Source organism: Charadrius vociferus, unplaced genomic scaffold (genome assembly GCF_000708025.1).
Source record: "Charadrius vociferus isolate BGI_N301 unplaced genomic scaffold, ASM70802v2 scaffold92, whole genome shotgun sequence".
Classification (NCBI taxonomy): Eukaryota; Metazoa; Chordata; class Aves; order Charadriiformes; family Charadriidae; genus Charadrius; species Charadrius vociferus.
The window spans coordinates 1,630,911-1,644,372 of NW_009647874.1; positions in this window are offsets into that span (position 1 = coordinate 1,630,911).

A 13,462-nucleotide genomic window follows, 5' to 3' on the forward strand; every position below is an offset into this window, starting at 1 on the left:
ATCCATCTTCATATTTAACTTTTCTCAATGAATACAAGGTCAATTTAACTGCAGACCATCCAAACCATCTAGGAAAGAAAGCAACTACAAACTCAGCCATCACAATACCGAGAAAAATCAGTCAATAAATTGAATTAAAAACTCAGCCCCGTTTTAGAAAGATTACATTTGAAAAGGCACTATTATTTACTGTTTCCTTCAGTTTTACATTAGTCAGTTTAACTTGCCCATACTTCCTAAGAAAAGGGAAAAGCTGTTATACATGGAAAACAGGTACATCACAGTTTTGCGGGACTTGACTGTTTCCACCCAGGAGGCACTCAGACACATTTGGGACATGTAATCCATCTGGATTACTACCGCGTGTGGTTTGGGGCCCTCTGGCACAAGAGATACTGACCCAGGGAGGCAGTGAAGTTGGTCAGAGAGCTGGAAAACTCCGTTCATGGAAATTCTGACCGGATGTAAAGAAGAAAGGCTTCACCACAGGAGTGGCTAAGCATAGCCACATGCCCCCTCAGAAGTTACGGACCTTCTTCTGGGGGAGTCTCAAATTCTCCTAGACATGGCCCCATCTGGGGCCTTAGCCCTGCTGGGAGCTGGACAGCACAAGCCTCCAGGGGTCCCTCTCAGCCTCCATTGGTCTGGTAAGTGTTTCTAGCCACAATAGTTATCTCTCAGAATAGGCTTCAAAAACGTTTAAACTTTGTTTCTGCTCATTAACAATGCTTCTAACTCCATACGATGTCTGACACATTCAGGCAGTGTAAACCCATTAAGATGAGATTTGAAGAGAAGGAAAAAATTCTGAACGTCTTCCTGTGCTGCAGCCCGTAGCTCGTAAGGACAACAGATTACAAACTCCTACTCAACCTGAGGCCACTCATGCACAAATGTTTTTGTTCAAAGTTCTCTCTGAACAGATTCCAATCCATTGCCACTCTACAAAAGCATCCTCCAAAGAAATTCTATTAAAAAGAGCAATTCATTCAATGGTCCCATACATCATAATGAAGAGGGAAAAAAAGCATTGACAAATTTATTAAAAATACCTTACACAGATGTTTCAAAGCGAGATTCAAACTCTTACTCATTAATAAGTGGAGTAACCGAACTAATAAACCCACAGTTTGGTAAACATTTAAGCATAAATGTATTGTTAAGGGATAAAGCACGAGAGAGTCCCTGCCCTCAGCTCCCCGGCAGCTCCCCGCCTGCTGCCCAGCAGCTGCGAGAGGAGCCAGAGCATTGCTAGCCCTCCCGAAAAACACACAAGGGGGGTGGGAAAAATGGAGAAGGGCAAATTGTGAGGAAGCCTTATTCAAACCCGAGTCTCCTGATCCAGTTCTGTGCCTGAATGAAGACACACCTGTGACAGCAGGCAGCAGATGGGACTGGAGGGCGACCTACCCAATTCTCCTCTGCCGGGGTGCTGGCTGGGAGCCCTGCTGCCCCACTGCCCAGCCTGGGGTTTCAGCTTTCCGCAGACCCAGACTGTGGGCAACCACACTGTGCTCTACCAATTTTCCTACCCAGTTACAGACCTTAACTGTGTTCTCACTGAAAACTGCTCTATATTTGAAATTACAAGATGGATCTCAACTAAATGGGAAAGATATTTTAACAAATGAAGCAACACTAAAACCCTGAGGCAGGGCAGATCTGTTTTCCTGCCAGCTGAATATTTTGTAGTACATGTTTTTCTCCTGTCAATAATGCAAGAACATGTTTAATATTAAGGGGGAAAAGCGAGAAAACAAAAGTCATTTCAGGTTGTTTTTTTTTCCTTCTGAAGAGTACCATCTTTCCCCGTCCTACCTCACAAATAATCTTCTGCCCATTACCATCCACCACCGAAGTACTGTACCAAGTTTCTGACTTCATTTGGGGTATTTTTTTTGTTTTGTTCCTTAAGTACATACCCAACACCTCTCTCAATTATTGCTCCCACCTTCACAAACGCACATTCACATATAGAATTTGCATTTGAAAGTGTGAAAAACAGTACTGTTAATCATCAATACCTGAAAAACTAACCTTATATTTATTAGTCAACTGGAGAGGATGAACAGTTGGGGAAAATAAGAGTCCAAATTCCATCTAAACACATAAGAAAAGAATGAGTCATGTGTTTATCTCAATATAACAATGCTAACTTCCTTCTGTACAGTAAAAATGGTTTTATTTTTGCAGGGCAATTAAAATACATTAAAAGTAGCTCAGAATGTTAATGGTAATAGCACAAAGAGTCAAAGGAGGAAGATGCACGAGCAAAGCTCACTCCTACCAACACTTTGATTGAAATATAACTCTGTTAATCTAACAGACACACGAGTGCAAGATGCAGACTGGTCTCTGTCCTCTCTGGGCTCAATTCCGTTGCATTGTGACCTCCGTTTCTATTTTCCTCCCGGTGAAAATCTTCACTTTGCTATGGAAGAGCCAGAGGAAGTTTTCTGCTACGAGTCACACTAAGAGTCACTTCCCCAGAAGAGTAACCAATTTCCATCATACACCCCCGCGGCCCAAAGCTTTGCCTGCAATGTTGTGACTTGCAGAGTGACTCAAACTCAGGATGGAAACCTGGACCACAAATAATTCGCTTATACTTTAAATATGTTCCTTGAAAACAATTTTTCAGTTACAGAAGTTCAAGATCTTTCTCCTCAAAGGGCAGTAAATGGAAACAGTGGTTAGGGTTTGGTACCATCTGCCCCCAGGCAGAGGGTTTGCACCGTAGGTGGGGTTTTCTGGTTCTGCTGCTGCGTCCTACCAACCAGGACTTTAGACAGCTGTATTTGATAGTGAAGCCAGAATGGGGAATGAATAGTTAAACTCTGAGAGTACAAAATTATCTCCATCAACCTTCAAAAACCTTGGAGCACACATGGCAAACACTTGCTGTCCACCCAAAAGACAAATTGGCGCAACATTAGAAAACTTGGGAAATCAAGTCAACGACTTTTTTGAAAAGCAGCAAAGTAAACAGAGGCACAGAGCTGGGTACTCATGTCCCATGGTATCACCAGTGCCCATCACTTCTGTACCATCTAGTGTGATGTCCATTCGTCATATCTCAATCCTAATACTAATACTACTGCAGTAATGTCACCCTGCTGCATGTATAATGCCACACTTCATTACCACTCATGAGTGCCTTCATTTCCCATGCTTACCCAGAGCAGAGGAACAGAAGATGACAATAAGGAACAGAAATGGCAGAGTATACGAACTGGATGAACATACAATTACAAACATGCAAGGTAGAAAGACAAATCTGTCTACGTTTGAACAGTCACTCTCCTTTGTCTTCTAGACCAAGGTGTTGCAAACACAAAGACTATACAAGTCCCACAGTAAAAAGCACTTTTGAATAGTCAGAAAAAAAAGTTTGAACTTGATTCTTGCAAGCAGGCACCAGAAGATAAATATCAGTAACATCTAATATAATAAGCACCTTCTATTTAACTGTGTAATCTTTAACGATTACAACTTTAAGAATAAATTAGTGATCTTGTAATGAATATATTACAAGTAACAACCACCTTTCCATTCACTAATAGCTCTAATGTGCCCCATTTTCTTTATCCCCATGGCTAAAATCCAGATTCAGCCTTACAATGACTATTTCAATGACAATTCTCTCAGGCTCTCTTCCCAATACCCAACCACCTCCTATTTAAATTCTGACATGAAATAGCTAAAATAATCTCTTTGATACTTAATATACTAATACACAAGAATGACCTGACCATAAACCTGTACTGCACAGAGTGGGAATTTTAACTCCAATGGTAAGGCATTCAAGTGACTGCGATAACTATGATAAAATTCAACAATTGACGTATTACTGGTGACCTTCTGGAGAACAAATGAAAAGCATCACATTAATACAAATTCTCCTGTGGAGAAGATCAAGCTGGCAATCTGCCAGTTCATTACACCATCTAGCTCCACTCCAACATTAAATATTGCCTCCCTTTGTAATTGACTGAACTACGCTGGAGCAATTGCAGGTAACCACTTTGGGCTATTAAAGTATTCCATTAAGACTTCTCCATTAGGCAGATATTTCAAATGAAGTTACATCAAAATAAGCTACGTTCAAAATATTTTAACTATGCAGACAATTGGGCGAGCGCAATCCAGTTTCACGGAGCAGCAGACAGATCAGCTTAAGCACTCAAAAGCTCAGTGCCTCAATTTGTTTAAAGGAAAAAGAAACCCACCAAGTTTATCCAAGACTCTAGTATATGCTTAGTATTTTAACCTCCAAGTCACATATATCCTTGCAAAATTCACTGAATATTACCTTCTTCTAAAGCTAAGAAAATGGTAATGTTCAAATATGCAACTATTCTTTAACTCGGGTAAGTCAAGGCATTCATTGAATACTACATTTTAAAACTAAGTACAGAACACAGGGAGAAAACAGAAAGCAAGACTGGATTCACACCATATTTAAGGTTTCACAAAGGTAGCAAATTGGAACGTTTCATTACAGTGCATATAACATTCTGAAAACAAACAAAAAATTAAAATCCTTTCATGCTATATATTCTATAAAACTAAGCTTTTTTCCTCTTAAGACTGCAGTTGCTTGACGGCAAGGAAGCAAGTGAAATGGGGCACAAGAACAGGTTCACTGCCTTGCATGAAGAAAAGACTGCCAGATACTTAAAACGCTGGAAAAGATTTAAGCCTGTGTGCCAGCTGTGAAAATGAGACTAGCCCTTGAAGCAAAGGCAAACATCTGTGTTTAAATGGGCTTTTTTAAGCAGCCTAGGTTTGGAGCCATCACCAGAGGCTGTAAGGGTTAGCCTAAAAATTTGGGTCTCTTCTGAACAGTGCACGGGCTGGAGTTGTGTATCTTCTCCGTGCTTCTATCTGGCATGCGATAGCTGTAGTACACCTCCCGGCCATGCTGTTTGTATCAAAGAGGAAGCGATTAGACATGTATCACTGGTTGCTCAAACAATTTTTTATTTTTTTTTTTAAATAAACATATACTTGGGTGCAGGGGTAGGGAGAGGAACACCGCTAGAGAAAGCATGCCATGGTTCACACTCAAACCACATGCAATCAAAGAGGCGATGATGACCTATATTCTCATTTAACTGCTGCAGTCAAATGCGTATCCTCTGCACACGCCTGTGTATACGTGATATGTTTTCAAAAAACAAGAACATTTTTTACATCTTCTTGCATACAACCACCACCTCCCAAACTACTCATGAAGCACAAGTAGTTCATTTTCTAAATAGTATCAACGATTAAAATAAATACTGTATTTCAAAAGCAACTTCTAGTCCCAGCTTCCTCTGTAGTTGCAATCCAAATAAATGCATGACTAGCATCTTTTTAAATGGGAAAGAAATGAGGATTACATCTGTTAGTGACTGCATCTGCTAGGAATTCTACAATATATATTGTACAGATTCACATTATTTTATTAAGAGGAATCACACACTTACATTCTCTCAGATGGAAGTTTCCCCCAAAAGTCTGAGCTATTTAAAAACCTAATACTGATACCAAATTACTACCTAAACTCACTGCAATATGCAAATTTTTTATATCCTGGCTTAAGCAGGATTTTCCATCTTGATACTTACTGATATTGACCTAATTCAAATTTGATTATGCTAAGCTGCAAACTTCCAGGGCAGGCCCTGCATGAGAAAGAAAAAAAAAATAAAATAATATCCAAACCACAAAGCAGAGCTGAGAAATCATGAATGGGAGGCCAGGAAGCCTCCTCGCAGCAATGCTACAAACTCTTTGAGAGGACCTGTAATATTGCAGCCTCAAAAACAAAAAAAACCCCACGACCAACAAAAACCCACATATACCTGTCTTTCACGGTGATAATCAAGCATCAAAATAAATGCAAGCCACATTCAGTCACCCTCTGCAGATCTGAAGGAGGCTCACTCAAAGGTACCGTGCCACCAAAAAGGCCCCAGCTTTTTAAGCATTCCTATTCAAGAGCCATCTGTGAAAGGTGAAGTATTCAAAACTTCATTTTATCTCAATTCCCCTATTTTTTCTTTACAATAAGGAATAGGAACTCACAATATTTCTAATTTTCCTTATTTAAAGGCTTACAAGCTGGTTATGTAAGTGCATATATAAATATCCCTAAAGCCCACATAGGAGAAGCAATAAACGTCTTGATTTATGCTTAGGACAGCTCTGAGCACCTCAAGATCCCTTACAAATGTATGCCAAAAGACCTGAATTGACAATTATAATTGCAGATACATAAGCAGAAACGGAGTTACAACTACCATGGCTGTTCTTAAACTTTGTTGCACAGTATCTTTAAGGAAAGGAAAGGATTAGACTTCAACCCTAAGTAGTGCTTAACTAAGCAAGCTTCTCAGGACATGGTTTGACCGTAATTTGACTTTCAGAAACAACTTAGCATTTATAGTTAGATAACTTTCTTCAGCGCTTTAGAAATTGTATTTTGTACATATAGTTTAATACTTCATTCCAGTGGAACTTCAACCTTTTTCTGCTTGATACTTTAATTTTTTGTTTGTAAAATCTACACAGTGACAATCTTTTCCATTAAGTAAAATCAGCTCAGAATCTTTGAGGACCTGAGTGGTTAACAACTCATCAGGCTCAAGCAGCTTCTTCACAAATCTGTTTTTCCCTATTGCATCTTTGCCTTTAAAATGGGGGGTTGGAACTAGATGACCTTTAAGGTCCCATCCAACCTAAACCATTTTAAGATTTTGTATCTGACCAACCAAATCATACCAGTTCTTTCAAACCTCTCGAGTCAGAGCTTTTAATTAAATACTTGTGGGTTTCGGGGCTGTGAAAGATGACTAGAAACAGCATATTAATATAGTCTTTACAGTAATCTAGTAGTCTGCACATGTAAATTACTGAAAACACACACCTCCACTGGAAAAAGGCATTCACAGATGCCTTTTGGAGAAGTGAAAACCACAGATTCCGATGAATTAGCTACCACAGAAGGACACAACCCTAATTCACTATCAGAGAAACACAGGCAGAGATGCTTGGTTACCGCTCTTGGCTAGGGAGACAAATCTTTAGAATAAGCAAATAAATCTCACTTCTACACGGTTAGAGAAGATTTGCTTTGGTGTGAGACGTAACAGAAAATGGACTGTAAGAGGGGCTACAGAGATACGACAGATCGAGTCAAGTAAGGCAGACTTGGCCCGCTGGCAATTCAAACTTAAAGGCTGACTTCAACCCTTATTAGAGCTCCTGTTCTGCAAAGTTATTCATTCTTGCTTACTCCAAAGAAAATCTTTTCTATGCGTACATTCAATAATGTAGCTTGTCTGCACCACAATGGCACTGTCTCAATTCAAAATAATAGTGCCACTCCTTATCAGTGCTAAAATATATGGATAAGGTGATGTTAAGAGGGATAGGTCAAGGTCAATGGTTGTCTTTGGAACCACCAGGCAAATACAGGAATTGGAGGAAATGCATGGAGCAGATCCTGACTGATGCCCTCAAGGAAAACATTGTCAGAAATTACTTGAAAACCCTCAAACAGAAAAGTGGCATTATACTGATGGAAGGAGGTCTGATGTGAGCACTCCCCACCTACTGTAAATTCAGTCATCACCAACAGACTGGGTTCTACCCTCCCTCCAGGTATATAAGGATGCTATAGGCGTTCCTGTCCAAGTGGAGTACCTTATTCTGAAGACTATGCAAGCTCTGCCCTAATCTGTTCAGGCAAACTGCATCTGAAGTACTGTCAGCATAAACGAGAGCCATTTCACTTTGAAGGGATGGCAGAAAAGTCCAGGCACCTTGGCTCTCAGGTGAAGAGAACTATAGTGACCAGCTGAGGGAGCAAGTTGAGGAAATCTCTCTCCACCACCAACAGCAGAAAGGGTAAAAATGCTCACTGTTTGCTCAAACTTAGTGTTTCCTTTACAATGTTGAAGAGCACACACAGGGCTGCAGAATTCACATAAACTGACGTTAAACTGGGACCCGCTAGTAAAATTGGGGGGGGGAGGGGGGCGGGACGGGACAGACAACAAAGACCACAGCACAAAATCCCTTACTGAAAGTGGAATATGCTCAAACAGTACCTGGTGTTAGAGTTCAGTAACACACTGGTGAAAATTATCTTCCTTGAGAGGAGCAAGACATTTTTGTTCCAATACGTTTGTATATCAAACTGGCTGGGAAAAACTGGCATTCCAGATTTAAAGCTTTTTGAGTCTCCTCTGATGGCACAACTGAAGAAAAACAACAAACTTCATGCAGTTCAAGTACAAAACTATCATAAGAAGCGGTTCACAATGAAGAGCCAAAGGTAAGTGGAAGACAAACACTCGGAACTTAGAAGTGGCTTTGGTTCCTACATGATTTGTTAGGTGGTACGTGCTAGTCAGTGACTTGTGGTACTGTGACTGTCCTCTTTGGACACGGCAGAATGGCAGTCCCCAAAGTCAGCCCTTCAATGTGCAGGTCAAAACAAAACCGCTCGGTTCCTCAGATGCACAAAAAGGAACAAACACCTGAGTTGCTAGGATCGCTACTTCTGAAGAATACAGAGTGCCCCCAAACACCTGCATTTTCTTCCAAGTTAATCATCAGAAACTGTTGAAGCAGTTTTTGGCTGAACTGTCCCAGAAACTTTGCTTTAGGTTGACAACAAGCAGAGAAACATGATACACTGCAGTGGAACCAAAGCTGTGTTAGCAGCCCTAGCCGCAGGCACTGCTATTATTGCTATTTGAAAGATAACTAGATATTCCAAAATCTCGTAATACCCAAATAAAATTTGGCAACAGCCTACCTTCTGAGGTTTTCAGCGCTGATTTTCTCCCTTTCATGTCTTGTACACATTTGATGGTGTCTTATTGTACTCATTTTAATCACGCCAATTCAGTGGCAGACTACAAATGAAAATGCAATAGAAACATTGCAGGCCCTGTAACAATAGTCAAAACAAAGATTTCCTATGGCAGCTGTCAAATTAATGACATCTCCAAAGCTATCTAAATACAGTATCTGGGCAGAAATCCAATTATGTCAATTCTGTCTGAATACCCCAAAAGAGAGTCCTACTGGGGTTCGAAATGGAAAATAATTTTAAGCGCAGATTAGCTACATAAGCAGTTCCACACTTGAAACCAGAACAAGGGAACAAAAACCTAAAGGCATGACATTTATCTGGACACAAGGGAGAGGGGAAAAAGAACTGTTAGACATCTGGCAAAAGGTCAAAGCCAATTACCTTGTCCAAATTTGCCCCCAAGATAATAGCTTCCAGGTTCATGTCTTCGAAATAAGATGTATTGACTCTAGTAATTAAAAAGATTTCTGCTTACCTCTACACCCTCCACTACCACTTTGGTTTTTCCAAAACTTTTTTTTCCCAACAAAATACTAACAGCAGTACTAGAACATGCCAACTTCCCAGAAGGACAAATTAAATTTACCTAAAACATACATAAAAGAAAATAATAATCTCTCTCACTTAAATATTAGGCAGCAGTGACAAATGGTATTCAGGGCTTTTCATTCAAGAGTATGATTTCTTGCTGCCTTCGCTGCTTTCCTTAAACCATTGTAACCACTGATTTCCCTTTTGCCTTGGAAGTGTCTATGTTACCACTTAATTATGTGGCAATTTCAGTTTGCTGAACCTTACAACAGGATTCTGTTTATTTGTGGTTTTAAAACAGACGATGATTAAGGTGGGGGGACAAATAACCTTTAAATTCAGAGAAAAAAAAACAAGGATTTTTGTTGTCTTTCTTGCAAGCATATTAAAATAACTGCTTTTGAAACTGCAGATAAGTACAAGTTTATCTGGTTTTTAAATTAAACTATTTAAGAGACTACTACTAAACTAAAGAAAAAACTGCACACGCCAAAAAGCAATTAAAGCAATATATATTGGTTAGCAACTATGTTCCAATGAGAAACCTCTGCTCTATTATCCGTCGATAAATAAACCTTTAAATAACTATAAGTGAATGATGACGAAAAACAGCAGACTGATTTAGACCAAGTTCTTAACCCAGATCCATCCATGTACTGGAGAGAATGCTTTCAAAGGTAAATATAGAACTCACCGTACATATATTGCGAGTGCTTCTGCCATCAACACGATATCAAATTCAGGAGAGAGCAAAGCATTCTTTATGAATGGGCCTATATTTAGGATTGCACATTCCAGGCTGCGCTCCTTACGCCAAGACTCACAGAGTTAGAGGCAGGGGCCGGAGGGGTGTTGCTGTTGGGTTGGGTGTTTTTTTCCTAAGCACAGTCATAGAATTATAGAACAGTTTGGGTTGGGTTGGGAGGGACCTTAAAAGACCATCTGGTTCCAACCCCCCTGCCATCGGGGGGGACACCTCCCACCCGACCAGGCTGCTCAAAGCCCCATCCAGCCTGGCCTTGAACACCTCCAGGGATGGGGCCTCAACAACCTCTCTGGGAAACCTCTGCCAGTGTCTCACCACCCTCACAGTAAAGAATTTCTTCCCAATATCTAATCTAAATCTACCTTCTTTCAGTTTAAAACCATTACCCCTCGTCCTATCACTGTACTCCCCGACCTTTCCTGTAGGCCCCCATTAGGTACTGGAATGCTGCTATAAGGGATAGTCAGAAAAGTCTGAAAATAAGAACCTTTTCTGGTCAAAATCTGGTAAGTTCTAAAGTGTACAGCTAATTCAAGAAGAATTATTAATTCAAGAACAAAGAAATGGGTAATACACAAATGCAAGGTTGCACTCCAGAGCACGAGATGACCTTAATTCAGAGCAGTGCCAATGAAGACCAACTACCATCTTCACCTGCTCAGTACGTTTAATCTCAAAATCATTTTTAGAGGCATGCACAGAGATCCCTTTACAAGCCAGCAATTTTGGATATTAACAGTCTGGACCAAATTCAAATCAGTAACCTACCACATTTTCTGATGTTAAAGTACAACTTAGAATATCAGACACAATAATTTAACTAAACTTGTTAATAATATTCTTTACTGTGAGTATTTTCTTACAATGAAAAAATACACAGTTTCTTTAAAATAGCTTCCAACTGAACGCTGCAGCCAATGATGCTGTCAAAAACATTTTGGCAAAGCCTAGAACAAATTCCTTCGGCTTCAATTTATGTTTTTTTATTTTTAAGAATATATACAAGGAATCCATTTGTTGCCAGTTCTTTATAACAAGAGATTTCATTTTTGCATTTGCTCTCTAGAACAGGCTGAGCACAGTACCATGAATCCTCCTTTATGTCACACAGGCACTGCAAATCCAATTACTACTCTATTAGGTCTCATTTAAATCCCATACGGTATGACAATAAACTGAACGAAATGAGCATCAGCACGTTTTTCAACCATCTTTACAGTATGACATAGGTGGCAATCACAGCTTAATAAAATTTCATTTACAAGGAAGGTAGCTCTGAATTTTCTTTCTCTGCAAGGCGTTGCAGGGAGACTTGGGAAACACCGCTTCTTCCCACCCTCCCTTGAAGAAGCCAGTTGGCCATCACTATTTCATGCTTCTCAAATGCCTGAGCCTTCTGCTTATGGCTTGTTTGTCTTGGTGCTTGATGCTTAAAACACATGCAAGCCCTACCAACCACTACCTAGTGAATTCAACATTTATTCCAAATTCTTCATTTGTAGTAAGTAGTTGCCACAGTCAAAGCTCGCTCTCTCTGAAGGATGCAGAAGAGCCTTGTTGAATGGCTGTTTCTTAATAGCTGACCTGACTAAATCATCTTCCTCGTGCAGGCTAGAAATCAAAATGTCATGCTGACATTTAAACCCATGATCTGTGTTAAAAAACAAAAGCCAGGAAAACATACGCTGTCCACTTTCAAACATATTCCCCAGACACTTTGTTGCTAGGACAGAAAGATTCAAAGTTTCAAGAACAGACTTTTAAATATTTCAGTCATTCCATTAAACAGTTTTAGTTATAATTTTATTATATTGTGTCCTTTACATGCTTAACGCCAATAGTCAGTAAAACCGTCAGAAATGGGAAAGTTCCAGGTCGAGGGAGAGAGGATGCTGCTGGGGGGGTAGGGAGGGTAATTAAGTCACTTCAAGGTTTATGCTCCAATTCTGCAATTAGAATAAGAAGATTTGGGCCAGAGCTTTCTCTGTGCAGAGGAGATTATAAAGACAGTAACATTATTGATTTTTCCCCTCTCTTTTTGCTAGATAAGGAAACAAAAAGTGGAGGCATTTTTCCATGCATATTACAGTTACATGGTCTTTTCTAGTGTATTTGCATAGGTTTTTTTCTGCATGATCTTTAAAATGCCTTCCCCCCTGCTTTGCCTATCTTTTGCTCCAATTTAAAGCCCTCCTATTTATCTTCATCTTGTATCTAAAACTATGGACAGGCAACATTATGGAACAACAAGAGCCAAAGACCATAACTCTGAGCAATGTAACAGACCTTAAGGAACATAGGCTTCACTTACAAAAACATGAAGATGCCAGCTTCACGACCCAAATGTCTTTGCCTGAAAATGAAGCTAAGAGATGATGCTCTCTTGTTTTAGATGTTTCTAATCTTGTTTCTAGATGTTTTAAATCTAACAAAGAACTGAAAACACTAAATTGTACTTTTATACTTAAAAAAATTTTGAGAACTCTGGTTTACTTTCAAGGCGGCAGAACGATTTCTCCTCCTTTCTACATGATTTTAATTATATTTGCTTTCATTGTACTTTACCATTCCTTTCAGCAGGCTATGATGGCAAATACAGATACTGTAACAAGAACTTATTCTCTTGGGAAGTTACACCTCTTGAGCTGCAAAAGAGCACAAACATCCCACATGCTTCATAACACAAAGCCTATTGCCATGAAACTGAAGAGTAACAGTCTCGGAACTCCACTGTCGAGTGCTAAAGCATACACACAATTTTTCTTTGAAAAACCAGTTATAACAGCCTTCCATTTAAATCAGCAATATCACAGATGCCACAAGTGCTTTCTTCTTGACAAATATAAAGTAACAGTTCCCAGTAAAAACCAAGAATTTTCAAAGCTAGAGCCTAAATACAGACTATGAACATATCAAGTGCTTAAATTATAGCTACTGTATTTTTAGAAGCACTAGGTACCTTAAGAAAGCTGTGCAACAAGCTTCAAGTTCTTAGCACATTTGACATATGGTAGCAAAAAAAATTATAAAAAAAAAAATAAAAAAAAAATCAGTCCAGGAACAGACATCCTGTGCAAACAGGATTCAAAATTCTGGTGATGGTCCAACAGCCAGAAATAAACATACCACTGTGAAGCAATACCAAGGACAAAAAGTATGACACATCATCTAGTACTGGTTCTGCCCCCTTATGGGGCACACCATTAATTCATTCCTTCGCCAAAAAATGATTCCCAGCTTACGTTTTACTAATTTGTAGTAACTTCACATGTGCAAACTTATTTTTTCAA